The 13,585-nt window shown below is 44.0% G+C and overlaps 8 non-coding genes across 8 annotated transcripts; all 8 read right to left on the bottom strand.

The window, feature by feature from the left end:
- Nucleotides 1-6,116: 6,116 nt before the first annotated feature.
- On the bottom strand, nucleotides 6,117-6,187 carry trnag-gcc. Its single transcript has one exon. It is a non-coding gene; the product is annotated as a tRNA-Gly (tRNA).
- Nucleotides 6,188-6,911: 724 nt separating this feature from the next.
- Nucleotides 6,912-6,982, bottom strand: trnag-gcc. Its single transcript has one exon. It is a non-coding gene; the product is annotated as a tRNA-Gly (tRNA).
- A 120-nt stretch (nucleotides 6,983-7,102) lies between these two features.
- Nucleotides 7,103-7,174, bottom strand: trnad-guc. Its single transcript has one exon. It is a non-coding gene; the product is annotated as a tRNA-Asp (tRNA).
- Nucleotides 7,175-8,499: 1,325 nt separating this feature from the next.
- On the bottom strand, nucleotides 8,500-8,570 carry trnag-gcc. The gene has a single exon. It is a non-coding gene; the product is annotated as a tRNA-Gly (tRNA).
- A 120-nt stretch (nucleotides 8,571-8,690) lies between these two features.
- On the bottom strand, nucleotides 8,691-8,762 carry trnad-guc. Its single transcript has one exon. It is a non-coding gene; the product is annotated as a tRNA-Asp (tRNA).
- Nucleotides 8,763-10,089: 1,327 nt separating this feature from the next.
- On the bottom strand, nucleotides 10,090-10,160 carry trnag-gcc. The gene has a single exon. It is a non-coding gene; the product is annotated as a tRNA-Gly (tRNA).
- A 1,519-nt stretch (nucleotides 10,161-11,679) lies between these two features.
- trnag-gcc lies at nucleotides 11,680-11,750 on the bottom strand. The gene has a single exon. It is a non-coding gene; the product is annotated as a tRNA-Gly (tRNA).
- Nucleotides 11,751-13,269: 1,519 nt separating this feature from the next.
- trnag-gcc lies at nucleotides 13,270-13,340 on the bottom strand. The gene has a single exon. It is a non-coding gene; the product is annotated as a tRNA-Gly (tRNA).
- Nucleotides 13,341-13,585: the final 245 nt, after the last annotated feature.

Raw genomic sequence — 13,585 nt, 5'->3', positions numbered from 1 at the left:
CTCACCACTATACTAACGAGGAGCAGGTGGTGTGGAACTTTGAAAAAACGTGGAGCATTGGTACTAACCCTAAATTTGGAATGTTGGGCTTAAACCCTTCTAACAAAAATATCTGTAGAGACTGAAATGGTTGGAGCTAGGAACTACTATGACCCAGCTATGGAAAGCTGAGACTCTCACAAACACGTACATGTAATCGATTTTGCTCTATACCGCTCACAAGCCACACAATACTAGTTTGCAGGTGAGGCGTTTGTGGGTAATCCCAGGACATTGTCACAATGCCAAACTCAAGACAGTTGTCCTGACAAGTTGGTTACTCTTTCCCATTTAACAACTAAAGCCTTGCAAAAAGTTAATCACCTCACACACTGGAAATCTGCAATGGATTCACCAAAGTCTACTGAGAATGAGTAAATGTTCAAAGTCTTATTTTTCAAGAGTCAGTTGAGAATTCGACCAAGACCAGAGATTTCTGTTTGCCTGGCAATCTAAACACAGATTTCCTCCTCAGGGGTTTTGCATACTTGTCGAAATGACATGTTCAAAACTTCCTGCATTGGCCAGGAATCGAACCCGGGCCTCCCGCGTGGCAGGCGAGAATTCTACCACTGAACAACCAATGCCTTGGAAGGCTGAGTTAACCTCAAAGGCAGGAAATTGTATCATAAAGCTTTTTTTCCAAGAATATGTTCCACTTTGTGGGCTCAACAACATTGTTCACCCTAAAAAAAGAGCAGTACTTTCTCCCCGTGGGGGAATTGAATCCCGGTCTCCCGCGTGACAGGCGGGGATACTCACCACTATACTAACGAGGAGCAGGTGGGTTGGAACTTTGAAAAAACGTGGAGCATTGGTACTAACCCTAAATTTGGAATGTTGGGCTTAAACCCTTCTAACAAAAATATCTGTAGAGACTGAATGGTTGGAGCTAGGAACTACTATGACCCAGCTATGGAAAGCTGAGACTCTCACAAACACGTACATGTAATCGATTTTGCTCTATACCGCTCACAAGCCACACAATACTAGTTTGCAGGTGAGGCGTTTGTGGGTAATCCCAGGACATTGTCACAAATGCCAAACTCAAGACAGTTGTCACTGACAAGTTGGTTACTCTTTCCCATTTAACAACTAAAGCCTTGCAAAAAGTTAATCACCTCACACACTGGAAATCTGCAATGGATTCACCAAAGTCTACTGAGAATGAGTAAATGTTCAAAGTCTTATTTTTCAAGAGTCAGTTGAGAATTCGACCAAGACCAGAGATTTCTGTTTGCCTGGCAATCTAACACAGATTTCCTCCTCAGGGGTTTGCATACTTGTCGAAATGACATGTTCAAAACTTCCTGCATTGGCCAGGAATCGAACCCGGGCCTCCCGCGTGGCAGGCGAGAATTCTACCACTGAACAACCAATGCCTTGGAAGGCTGAGTTACCTCAAAGGCAGGAAATTGTATCATAAAGCTTTTTTCCAAGAATATGTTCCACTTTGTGGGCTCAACAACATTGTTCACCCTAAAAAAAGAGCAGTACTTTCTCCCGTGGGGGAATTGAATCCCGGTCCTCCCGCGTGACAGGCGGGGATACTCACCACTATACTAACGAGGAGCAGGTGGGTTGGAACTTTGAAAAAACGTGGAGCATTGGTACTAACCCTAAATTTGGAATGTTGGGCTTAAACCCTTCTAACAAAAATATCTGTAGAGACTGAATGGTTGGAGCTAGGAACTACTATGACCCAGCTATGGAAAGCTGAGACTCTCACAAACACGTACATGTAATCGATTTTGCTCTATACCGCTCACAAGCCACACAATACTAGTTTGCAGGTGAGGCGTTTGTGGGTAATCCCAGGACATTGTCACAAATGCCAAACTCAAGACAGTTGTCACTGACAAGTTGGTTACTCTTTCCCATTTAACAACTAAAGCCTTGCAAAAAGTTAATCACCTCACACACTGGAAATCTGCAATGGATTCACCAAAGTCTACTGAGAATGAGTAAATGTTCAAAGTCTTATTTTTCAAGAGTCAGTTGAGAATTCGACCAAGACCAGAGATTTCTGTTTGCCTGGCAATCTAACACAGATTTCCTCCTCAGGGGTTTGCATACTTGTCGAAATGACATGTTCAAAACTTCCTGCATTGGCCAGGAATCGAACCCGGGCCTCCCGCGTGGCAGGCGAGAATTCTACCACTGAACAACCAATGCCTTGGAAGGCTGAGTTAACCTCAAAGGCAGGAAATTGTATCATAAAGCTTTTTTTCCAAGAATATGTTCCACTTTGTGGGCTCAACAACATTGTTCACCCTAAAAAAAGAGCAGTACTTTCTCCCCGTGGGGGAATTGAATCCCGGTCTCCCGCGTGACAGGCGGGGATACTCACCACTATACTAACGAGGAGCAGGTGGGTTGGAACTTTGAAAAAACGTGGAGCATTGTACTAACCCTAAATTTGGAATGTTGGGCTTAAACCCTTCTAACAAAAATATCTGTAGAGACTGAATGGTTGGAGCTAGGAACTACTATGACCCAGCTATGGAAAGCTGAGACTCTCACAAACACGTACATGTAATCGATTTTGCTCTATACCGCTCACACGCCACACAATACTAGTTTGCAGGTGAGGCGTTTGTGGGTAATCCCAGGACATTGTCACAAATGCCAAACTCAAGACAGTTGTCACTGACAAGTTGGTTACTCTTTCCCATTTAACAACTAAAGCCTTGCAAAAAGTTAATCACCTCACACACTGGAAATCTGCAATGGATTCACCAAAGTCTACTGAGAATGAGTAAATGTTCAAAGTCTTATTTTCAAGAGTCAGTTGAGAATTCGACCAAGACCAGAGATTTCTGTTTGCCTGGCAATCTAACACAGATTTCCTCCTCAGGGGTTTGCATACTTGTCGAAATGACATGTTCAAAAACTTCCTGCATTGGCCAGGAATCGAACCCGGGCCTCCCGCGTGGCAGGCGAGAATTCTACCACTGAACAACCAATGCCTTGGAAGGCTGAGTTAACCTCAAAGGCAGGAAATTGTATCATAAAGCTTTTTTTCCAAGAATATGTTCCACTTTGTGGGCTCAACAACATTGTTCACCCTAAAAAAAGAGCAGTACTTTCTCCCCGTGGGGAATTGAATCCCGGTCTCCCGCGTGACAGGCGGGATACTCACCACTATACTAACGAGGAGCAGGTGGGTTGGAACTTTGAAAAAAACGTGGAGCATTGGTACTAACCCTAAATTTGGAATGTTGGGCTTAAACCCTTCTAACAAAAATATCTGTAGAGACTGAATGGTTGGAGCTAGGAACTACTATGACCCAGCTATGGAAAGCTGAGACTCTCACAAACACGTACATGTAATCGATTTTGCTCTATACCGCTCACAAGCCACACAATACTAGTTTGCAGGTGAGGCGTTTGTGGGTAATCCCAGGACATTGTCACAAATGCCAAACTCAAGACAGTTGTCACTGACAAGTTGGTTACTCTTTCCCATTTAACAACTAAAGCCTTGCAAAAAGTTAATCACCTCACACACTGGAAATCTGCAATGGATTCACCAAAGTCTACTGAGAATGAGTAAATGTTCAAAGTCTTATTTTTCAAGAGTCAGTTGAGAATTCGACCAAGACCAGAGATTTCTGTTTGCCTGGCAATCTAACACAGATTTCCTCCTCAGGGGTTTGCATACTTGTCGAAATGACATGTTCAAAACTTCCTGCATTGGCCAGGAATCGAACCCGGGCCTCCCGCGTGGCAGGCGAGAATTCTACCACTGAACAACCAATGCCTTGGAAGGCTGAGTTAACCTCAAAGGCAGGAAATTGTATCATAAAGCTTTTTTTCCAAGAATATGTTCCACTTTGTGGGCTCAACAACATTGTTCACCCTAAAAAAAGAGCAGTACTTTCTCCCCGTGGGGGAATTGAATCCCGGTCTCCCGCGTGACAGGCGGGGATACTCACCACTATACTAACGAGGAGCAGGTGGGTTGGAACTTTGAAAAAACGTGGAGCATTGGTACTAACCCTAAATTTGGAATGTTGGGCTTAAACCCTTCTAACAAAAATATCTGTAGAGACTGAATGGTTGGAGCTAGGAACTACTATGACCCAGCTATGGAAAGCTGAGACTCTCACAAACACGTACATGTAATCGATTTTGCTCTATACCGCTCACACGCCACACAATACTAGTTTGCAGGTGAGGCGTTTGTGGGTAATCCCAGGACATTGTCACAAATGCCAAACTCAAGACAGTTGTCACTGACAAGTTGGTTACTCTTTCCCATTTAACAACTAAAGCCTTGCAAAAAGTTAATCACCTCACACACTGGAAATCTGCAATGGATTCACCAAAGTCTACTGAGAATGAGTAAATGTTCAAAGTCTTATTTTTCAAGAGTCAGTTGAGAATTCGACCAAGACCAGAGATTTCTGTTTGCCTGGCAATCTAACACAGATTTCCTCCTCAGGGGTTTGCATACTTGTCGAAATGACATGTTCAAAACTTCCTGCATTGGCCAGGAATCGAACCCGGGCCTCCCGCGTGGCAGGCGAGAATTCTACCACTGAACAACCAATGCCTTGGAAGGCTGAGTTAACCTCAAAGGCAGGAAATTGTATCATAAAGCTTTTTTTCCAAGAATATGTTCCACTTTGTGGGCTCAACAACATTGTTCACCCTAAAAAAAGAGCAGTACTTTCTCCCCGTGGGGGAATTGAATCCCGGTCTCCCGCGTGACAGGCGGGGATACTCACCACTATACTAACGAGGAGCAGGTGGGTTGGAACTTTGAAAAAACGTGGAGCATTGGTACTAACCCTAAATTTGGAATGTTGGGCTTAAACCCTTCTAACAAAAATATCTGTAGAGACTGAATGGTTGGAGCTAGGAACTACTATGACCCAGCTATGGAAAGCTGAGACTCTCACAAACACGTACATGTAATCGATTTTGCTCTATACCGCTCACAAGCCACACAATACTAGTTTGCAGGTGAGGCGTTTGTGGGTAATCCCAGGACATTGTCACAAATGCCAAACTCAAGACAGTTGTCACTGACAAGTTGGTTACTCTTTCCCATTTAACAACTAAAGCCTTGCAAAAAGTTAATCACCTCACACACTGGAAATCTGCAATGGATTCACCAAAGTCTACTGAGAATGAGTAAATGTTCAAAGTCTTATTTTTCAAGAGTCAGTTGAGAATTCGACCAAGACCAGAGATTTCTGTTTGCCTGGCAATCTAACACAGATTTCCTCCTCAGGGGTTTGCATACTTGTCGAAATGACATGTTCAAAACTTCCTGCATTGGCCAGGAATCGAACCCGGGCCTCCCGCGTGGCAGGCGAGAATTCTACCACTGAACAACCAATGCCTTGGAAGGCTGAGTTAACCTCAAAGGCAGGAAATTGTATCATAAAGCTTTTTTTCCAAGAATATGTTCCACTTTGTGGGCTCAACAACATTGTTCACCCTAAAAAAAGAGCAGTACTTTCTCCCCGTGGGGGAATTGAATCCCGGTCTCCCGCGTGACAGGCGGGGATACTCACCACTATACTAACGAGGAGCAGGTGGGTTGGAACTTTGAAAAAACGTGGAGCATTGGTACTAACCCTAAATTTGGAATGTTGGGCTTAAACCCTTCTAACAAAAATATCTGTAGAGACTGAATGGTTGGAGCTAGGAACTACTATGACCCAGCTATGGAAAGCTGAGACTCTCACAAACACGTACATGTAATCGATTTTGCTCTATACCGCTCACAAGCCACACAATACTAGTTTGCAGGTGAGGCGTTTGTGGGTAATCCCAGGACATTGTCACAAATGCCAAACTCAAGACAGTTGTCACTGACAAGTTGGTTACTCTTTCCCATTTAACAACTAAAGCCTTGCAAAAAGTTAATCACCTCACACACTGGAAATCTGCAATGGATTCACCAAAGTCTACTGAGAATGAGTAAATGTTCAAAGTCTTATTTTTCAAGAGTCAGTTGAGAATTCGACCAAGACCAGAGATTTCTGTTTGCCTGGCAATCTAACACAGATTTCCTCCTCAGGGGTTTGCATACTTGTCGAAATGACATGTTCAAAACTTCCTGCATTGGCCGGGAATCGAACCCGGGCCTCCCGCGTGGCAGGCGAGAATTCTACCACTGAACAACCAATGCCTTGGAAGGCTGAGTTAACCTCAAAGGCAGGAAATTGTATCATAAAGCTTTTTTTCCAAGAATATGTTCCACTTTGTGGGCTCAGCAACATTGTTCACCCTAAAAAACGAGCAGTACTTTCTCCCGGTGGGGGAATTGAATCCCGGTCTCCCGCGTGACAGGCGGGGATACTCACCACTATACTAACGAGGAGCAGGTGGGTTGGAACTTTGAAAAAACGTGGAGCATTGGTACTAACCCTAAATTTGGAATGTTGGGCTTAAACCCTTCTAACAAAAATATCTGTAGAGACTGAATGGTTGGAGCTAGGAACTACTATGACCCAGCTATGGAAAGCTGAGACTCTCACAAACACGTACATGTAATCGATTTTGCTCTATACCGCTCACAAGCCACACAATACTAGTTTGCAGGTGAGGCGTTTGTGGGTAATCCCAGGACATTGTCACAAATGCCAAACTCAAGACAGTTGTCACTGACAAGTTGGTTACTCTTTCCCATTTAACAACTAAAGCCTTGCAAAAAGTTAATCACCTCACACACTGGAAATCTGCAATGGATTCACCAAAGTCTACTGAGAATGAGTAAATGTTCAAAGTCTTATTTTTCAAGAGTCAGTTGAGAATTCGACCAAGACCAGAGATTTCTGTTTGCCTGGCAATCTAACACAGATTTCCTCCTCAGGGGTTTGCATACTTGTCGAAATGACATGTTCAAAACTTCCTGCATTGGCCGGGAATCGAACCCGGGCCTCCCGCGTGGCAGGCGAGAATTCTACCACTGAACAACCAATGCCTTGGAAGGCTGAGTTAACCTCAAAGGCAGGAAATTGTATCATAAAGCTTTTTTTCCAAGAATATGTTCCACTTTGTGGGCTCAGCAACATTGTTCACCCTAAAAAAAGAGCAGTACTTTCTCCCCGTCGGGGAATTGAACCCCGGTCTCCCGCGTGACAGGCGGGGATACTCACCACTATACTAACGAGGAGCAGGTGGGTTGGAACTTTGAAAAAACGTGGAGCATTGGTACTAACCCTAAATTTGGAATGTTGGGCTTAAACCCTTCTAACAAAAATATCTGTAGAGACTGAATGGTTGGAGCTAGGAACTACTATGACCCAGCTATGGAAAGCTGAGACTCTCACAAACACGTACATGTAATCGATTTTGCTCTATACCGCTCACAAGCCACACAATACTAGTTTGCAGGTGAGGCGTTTGTGGGTAATCCCAGGACATTGTCACAAATGCCAAACTCAAGACAGTTGTCACTGACAAGTTGGTTACTCTTTCCCATTTAACAACTAAAGCCTTGCAAAAAGTTAATCACCTCACACACTGGAAATCTGCAATGGATTCACCAAAGTCTACTGAGAATGAGTAAATGTTCAAAGTCTTATTTTTCAAGAGTCAGTTGAGAATTCGACCAAGACCAGAGATTTCTGTTTGCCTGGCAATCTAACACAGATTTCCTCCTCAGGGGTTTGCATACTTGTCGAAATGACATGTTCAAAACTTCCTGCATTGGCCAGGAATCGAACCCGGGCCTCCCGCGTGGCAGGCGAGAATTCTACCACTGAACAACCAATGCCTTGGAAGGCTGAGTTAACCTCAAAGGCAGGAAATTGTATCATAAAGCTTTTTTTCCAAGAATATGTTCCACTTTGTGGGCTCAACAACATTGTTCACCCTAAAAAAAGAGCAGTACTTTCTCCCCGTGGGGGAATTGAATCCCGGTCTCCCGCGTGACAGGCGGGGATACTCACCACTATACTAACGAGGAGCAGGTGGGTTGGAACTTTGAAAAAACGTGGAGCATTGGTACTAACCCTAAATTTGGAATGTTGGGCTTAAACCCTTCTAACAAAAATATCTGTAGAGACTGAATGGTTGGAGCTAGGAACTACTATGACCCAGCTATGGAAAGCTGAGACTCTCACAAACACGTACATGTAATCGATTTTGCTCTATACCGCTCACAAGCCACACAATACTAGTTTGCAGGTGAGGCGTTTGTGGGTAATCCCAGGACATTGTCACAAATGCCAAACTCAAGACAGTTGTCACTGACAAGTTGGTTACTCTCCCATTTAACAACTAAAGCCTTGCAAAAAGTTAATCACCTCACACACTGGAAATCTGCAATGGATTCACCAAAGTCTACTGAGAATGAGTAAATGTTCAAAGTCTTATTTTTCAAGAGTCAGTTGAGAATTCGACCAAGACCAGAGATTTCTGTTTGCCTGGCAATCTAACACAGATTTCCTCCTCAGGGGTTTGCATACTTGTCGAAATGACATGTTCAAAACTTCCTGCATTGGCCGGGAATCGAACCCGGGCCTCCCGCGTGGCAGGCGAGAATTCTACCACTGAACAACCAATGCCTTGGAAGGCTGAGTTAACCTCAAAGGCAGGAAATTGTATCATAAAGCTTTTTTTCCAAGAATATGTTCCACTTTGTGGGCTCAGCAACATTGTTCACCCTAAAAAAAGAGCAGTACTTTCTCCCCGTCGGGGAATTGAACCCCGGTCTCCCGCGTGACAGGCGGGGATACTCACCACTATACTAACGAGGAGCAGGTGGGTTGGAACTTTGAAAAAACGTGGAGCATTGGTACTAACCCTAAATTTGGAATGTTGGGCTTAAACCCTTCTAACAAAAATATCTGTAGAGACTGAATGGTTGGAGCTAGGAACTACTATGACCCAGCTATGGAAAGCTGAGACTCTCACAAACACGTACATGTAATCGATTTTGCTCTATACCGCTCACAAGCCACACAATACTAGTTTGCAGGTGAGGCGTTTGTGGGTAATCCCAGGACATTGTCACAAATGCCAAACTCAAGACAGTTGTCACTGACAAGTTGGTTACTCTTTCCCATTTAACAACTAAAGCCTTGCAAAAAGTTAATCACCTCACACACTGGAAATCTGCAATGGATTCACCAAAGTCTACTGAGAATGAGTAAATGTTCAAAGTCTTATTTTTCAAGAGTCAGTTGAGAATTCGACCAAGACCAGAGATTTCTGTTTGCCTGGCAATCTAACACAGATTTCCTCCTCAGGGGTTTGCATACTTGTCGAAATGACATGTTCAAAACTTCCTGCATTGGCCAGGAATCGAACCCGGGCCTCCCGCGTGGCAGGCGAGAATTCTACCACTGAACAACCAATGCCTTGGAAGGCTGAGTAAACCTCAAAGGCAGGAAATTGTATCATAAAGCTTTTTTTCCAAGAATATGTTCCACTTTGTGGGCTCAACAACATTGTTCACCCTAAAAAAAGAGCAGTACTTTCTCCCCGTGGGGGAATTGAATCCCGGTCTCCCGCGTGACAGGCGGGGATACTCACCACTATACTAACGAGGAGCAGGTGGGTTGGAACTTTGAAAAAACGTGGAGCATTGGTACTAACCCTAAATTTGGAATGTTGGGCTTAAACCCTTCTAACAAAAATATCTGTAGAGACTGAATGGTTGGAGCTAGGAACTACTATGACCCAGCTATGGAAAGCTGAGACTCTCACAAACACGTACATGTAATCGATTTTGCTCTATACCGCTCACAAGCCACACAATACTAGTTTGCAGGTGAGGCGTTTGTGGGTAATCCCAGGACATTGTCACAAATGCCAAACTCAAGACAGTTGTCACTGACAAGTTGGTTACTCTTTCCCATTTAACAACTAAAGCCTTGCAAAAAGTTAATCACCTCACACACTGGAAATCTGCAATGGATTCACCAAAGTCTACTGAGAATGAGTAAATGTTCAAAGTCTTATTTTTCAAGAGTCAGTTGAGAATTCGACCAAGACCAGAGATTTCTGTTTGCCTGGCAATCTAACACAGATTTCCTCCTCAGGGGTTTGCATACTTGTCGAAATGACATGTTCAAAACTTCCTGCATTGGCCGGGAATCGAACCCGGGCCTCCCGCGTGGCAGGCGAGAATTCTACCACTGAACAACCAATGCCTTGGAAGGCTGAGTTAACCTCAAAGGCAGGAAATTGTATCATAAAGCTTTTTTTCCAAGAATATGTTCCACTTTGTGGGCTCAGCAACATTGTTCACCCTAAAAAAAGAGCAGTACTTTCTCCCCGTGGGGGAATTGAATCCCGGTCTCCCGCGTGACAGGCGGGGATACTCACCACTATACTAACGAGGAGCAGGTGGGTTGGAACTTTGAAAAAACGTGGAGCATTGGTACTAACCCTAAATTTGGAATGTTGGGCTTAAACCCTTCTAACAAAAATATCTGTAGAGACTGAATGGTTGGAGCTAGGAACTACTATGACCCAGCTATGGAAAGCTGAGACTCTCACAAACACGTACATGTAATCGATTTTGCTCTATACCGCTCACAAGCCACACAATACTAGTTTGCAGGTGAGGCGTTTGTGGGTAATCCCAGGACATTGTCACAAATGCCAAACTCAAGACAGTTGTCACTGACAAGTTGGTTACTCTTTCCCATTTAACAACTAAAGCCTTGCAAAAAGTTAATCACCTCACACACTGGAAATCTGCAATGGATTCACCAAAGTCTACTGAGAATGAGTAAATGTTCAAAGTCTTATTTTTCAAGAGTCAGTTGAGAATTCGACCAAGACCAGAGATTTCTGTTTGCCTGGCAATCTAACACAGATTTCCTCCTCAGGGGTTTGCATACTTGTCGAAATGACATGTTCAAAACTTCCTGCATTGGCCAGGAATCGAACCCGGGCCTCCCGCGTGGCAGGCGAGAATTCTACCACTGAACAACCAATGCCTTGGAAGGCTGAGTTAACCTCAAAGGCAGGAAATTGTATCATAAAGCTTTTTTTCCAAGAATATGTTCCACTTTGTGGGCTCAACAACATTGTTCACCCTAAAAAAAGAGCAGTACTTTCTCCCCGTGGGGGAATTGAATCCCGGTCTCCCGCGTGACAGGCGGGGATACTCACCACTATACTAACGAGGAGCAGGTGGGTTGGAACTTTGAAAAAACGTGGAGCATTGGTACTAACCCTAAATTTGGAATGTTGGGCTTAAACCCTTCTAACAAAAATATCTGTAGAGACTGAATGGTTGGAGCTAGGAACTACTATGACCCAGCTATGGAAAGCTGAGACTCTCACAAACACGTACATGTAATCGATTTTGCTCTATACCGCTCACAAGCCACACAATACTAGTTTGCAGGTGAGGCGTTTGTGGGTAATCCCAGGACATTGTCACAAATGCCAAACTCAAGACAGTTGTCACTGACAAGTTGGTTACTCTTTCCCATTTAACAACTAAAGCCTTGCAAAAAGTTAATCACCTCACACACTGGAAATCTGCAATGGATTCACCAAAGTCTACTGAGAATGAGTAAATGTTCAAAGTCTTATTTTTCAAGAGTCAGTTGAGAATTCGACCAAGACCAGAGATTTCTGTTTGCCTGGCAATCTAACACAGATTTCCTCCTCAGGGGTTTGCATACTTGTCGAAATGACATGTTCAAAACTTCCTGCATTGGCCGGGAATCGAACCCGGGCCTCCCGCGTGGCAGGCGAGAATTCTACCACTGAACAACCAATGCCTTGGAAGGCTGAGTTAACCTCAAAGGCAGGAAATTGTATCATAAAGCTTTTTTTCCAAGAATATGTTCCACTTTGTGGGCTCAGCAACATTGTTCACCCTAAAAAAAGAGCAGTACTTTCTCCCCGTGGGGGAATTGAATCCCGGTCTCCCGCGTGACAGGCGGGGATACTCACCACTATACTAACGAGGAGCAGGTGGGTTGGAACTTTGAAAAAACGTGGAGCATTGGTACTAACCCTAAATTTGGAATGTTGGGCTTAAACCCTTCTAACAAAAATATCTGTAGAGACTGAATGGTTGGAGCTAGGAACTACTATGACCCAGCTATGGAAAGCTGAGACTCTCACAAACACGTACATGTAATCGATTTTGCTCTATACCGCTCACAAGCCACACAATACTAGTTTGCAGGTGAGGCGTTTGTGGGTAATCCCAGGACATTGTCACAAATGCCAAACTCAAGACAGTTGTCACTGACAAGTTGGTTACTCTTTCCCATTTAACAACTAAAGCCTTGCAAAAAGTTAATCACCTCACACACTGGAAATCTGCAATGGATTCACCAAAGTCTACTGAGAATGAGTAAATGTTCAAAGTCTTATTTTTCAAGAGTCAGTTGAGAATTCGACCAAGACCAGAGATTTCTGTTTGCCTGGCAATCTAACACAGATTTCCTCCTCAGGGGTTTGCATACTTGTCGAAATGACATGTTCAAAACTTCCTGCATTGGCCAGGAATCGAACCCGGGCCTCCCGCGTGGCAGGCGAGAATTCTACCACTGAACAACCAATGCCTTGGAAGGCTGAGTAAACCTCAAAGGCAGGAAATTGTATCATAAAGCTTTTTTTCCAAGAATATGTTCCACTTTGTGGGCTCAACAACATTGTTCACCCTAAAAAAAGAGCAGTACTTTCTCCCCGTGGGGGAATTGAATCCCGGTCTCCCGCGTGACAGGCGGGGATACTCACCACTATACTAACGAGGAGCAGGTGGGTTGGAACTTTGAAAAAACGTGGAGCATTGGTACTAACCCTAAATTTGGAATGTTGGGCTTAAACCCTTCTAACAAAAATATCTGTAGAGACTGAATGGTTGGAGCTAGGAACTACTATGACCCAGCTATGGAAAGCTGAGACTCTCACAAACACGTACATGTAATCGATTTTGCTCTATACCGCTCACAAGCCACACAATACTAGTTTGCAGGTGAGGCGTTTGTGGGTAATCCCAGGACATTGTCACAAATGCCAAACTCAAGACAGTTGTCACTGACAAGTTGGTTACTCTTTCCCATTTAACAACTAAAGCCTTGCAAAAAGTTAATCACCTCACACACTGGAAATCTGCAATGGATTCACCAAAGTCTACTGAGAATGAGTAAATGTTCAAAGTCTTATTTTTCAAGAGTCAGTTGAGAATTCGACCAAGACCAGAGATTTCTGTTTGCCTGGCAATCTAACACAGATTTCCTCCTCAGGGGTTTGCATACTTGTCGAAATGACATGTTCAAAACTTCCTGCATTGGCCGGGAATCGAACCCGGGCCTCCCGCGTGGCAGGCGAGAATTCTACCACTGAACAACCAATGCCTTGGAAGGCTGAGTTAACCTCAAAGGCAGGAAATTGTATCATAAAGCTTTTTTTCCAAGAATATGTTCCACTTTGTGGGCTCAGCAACATTGTTCACCCTAAAAAAAGAGCAGTACTTTCTCCCCGTGGGGGAATTGAATCCCGGTCTCCCGCGTGACAGGCGGGGATACTCACCACTATACTAACGAGGAGCAGGTGGGTTGGAACTTTGAAAAAACGTGGAGCATTGGTACTAACCCTAAAT

This window comes from Oncorhynchus mykiss, unplaced genomic scaffold, assembly GCF_013265735.2.
Source record: "Oncorhynchus mykiss isolate Arlee unplaced genomic scaffold, USDA_OmykA_1.1 un_scaffold_413, whole genome shotgun sequence".
NCBI classification, from domain to species: Eukaryota; Metazoa; Chordata; class Actinopteri; order Salmoniformes; family Salmonidae; genus Oncorhynchus; species Oncorhynchus mykiss.
This window is presented reverse-complemented; position numbering and strand designations above follow the sequence as displayed.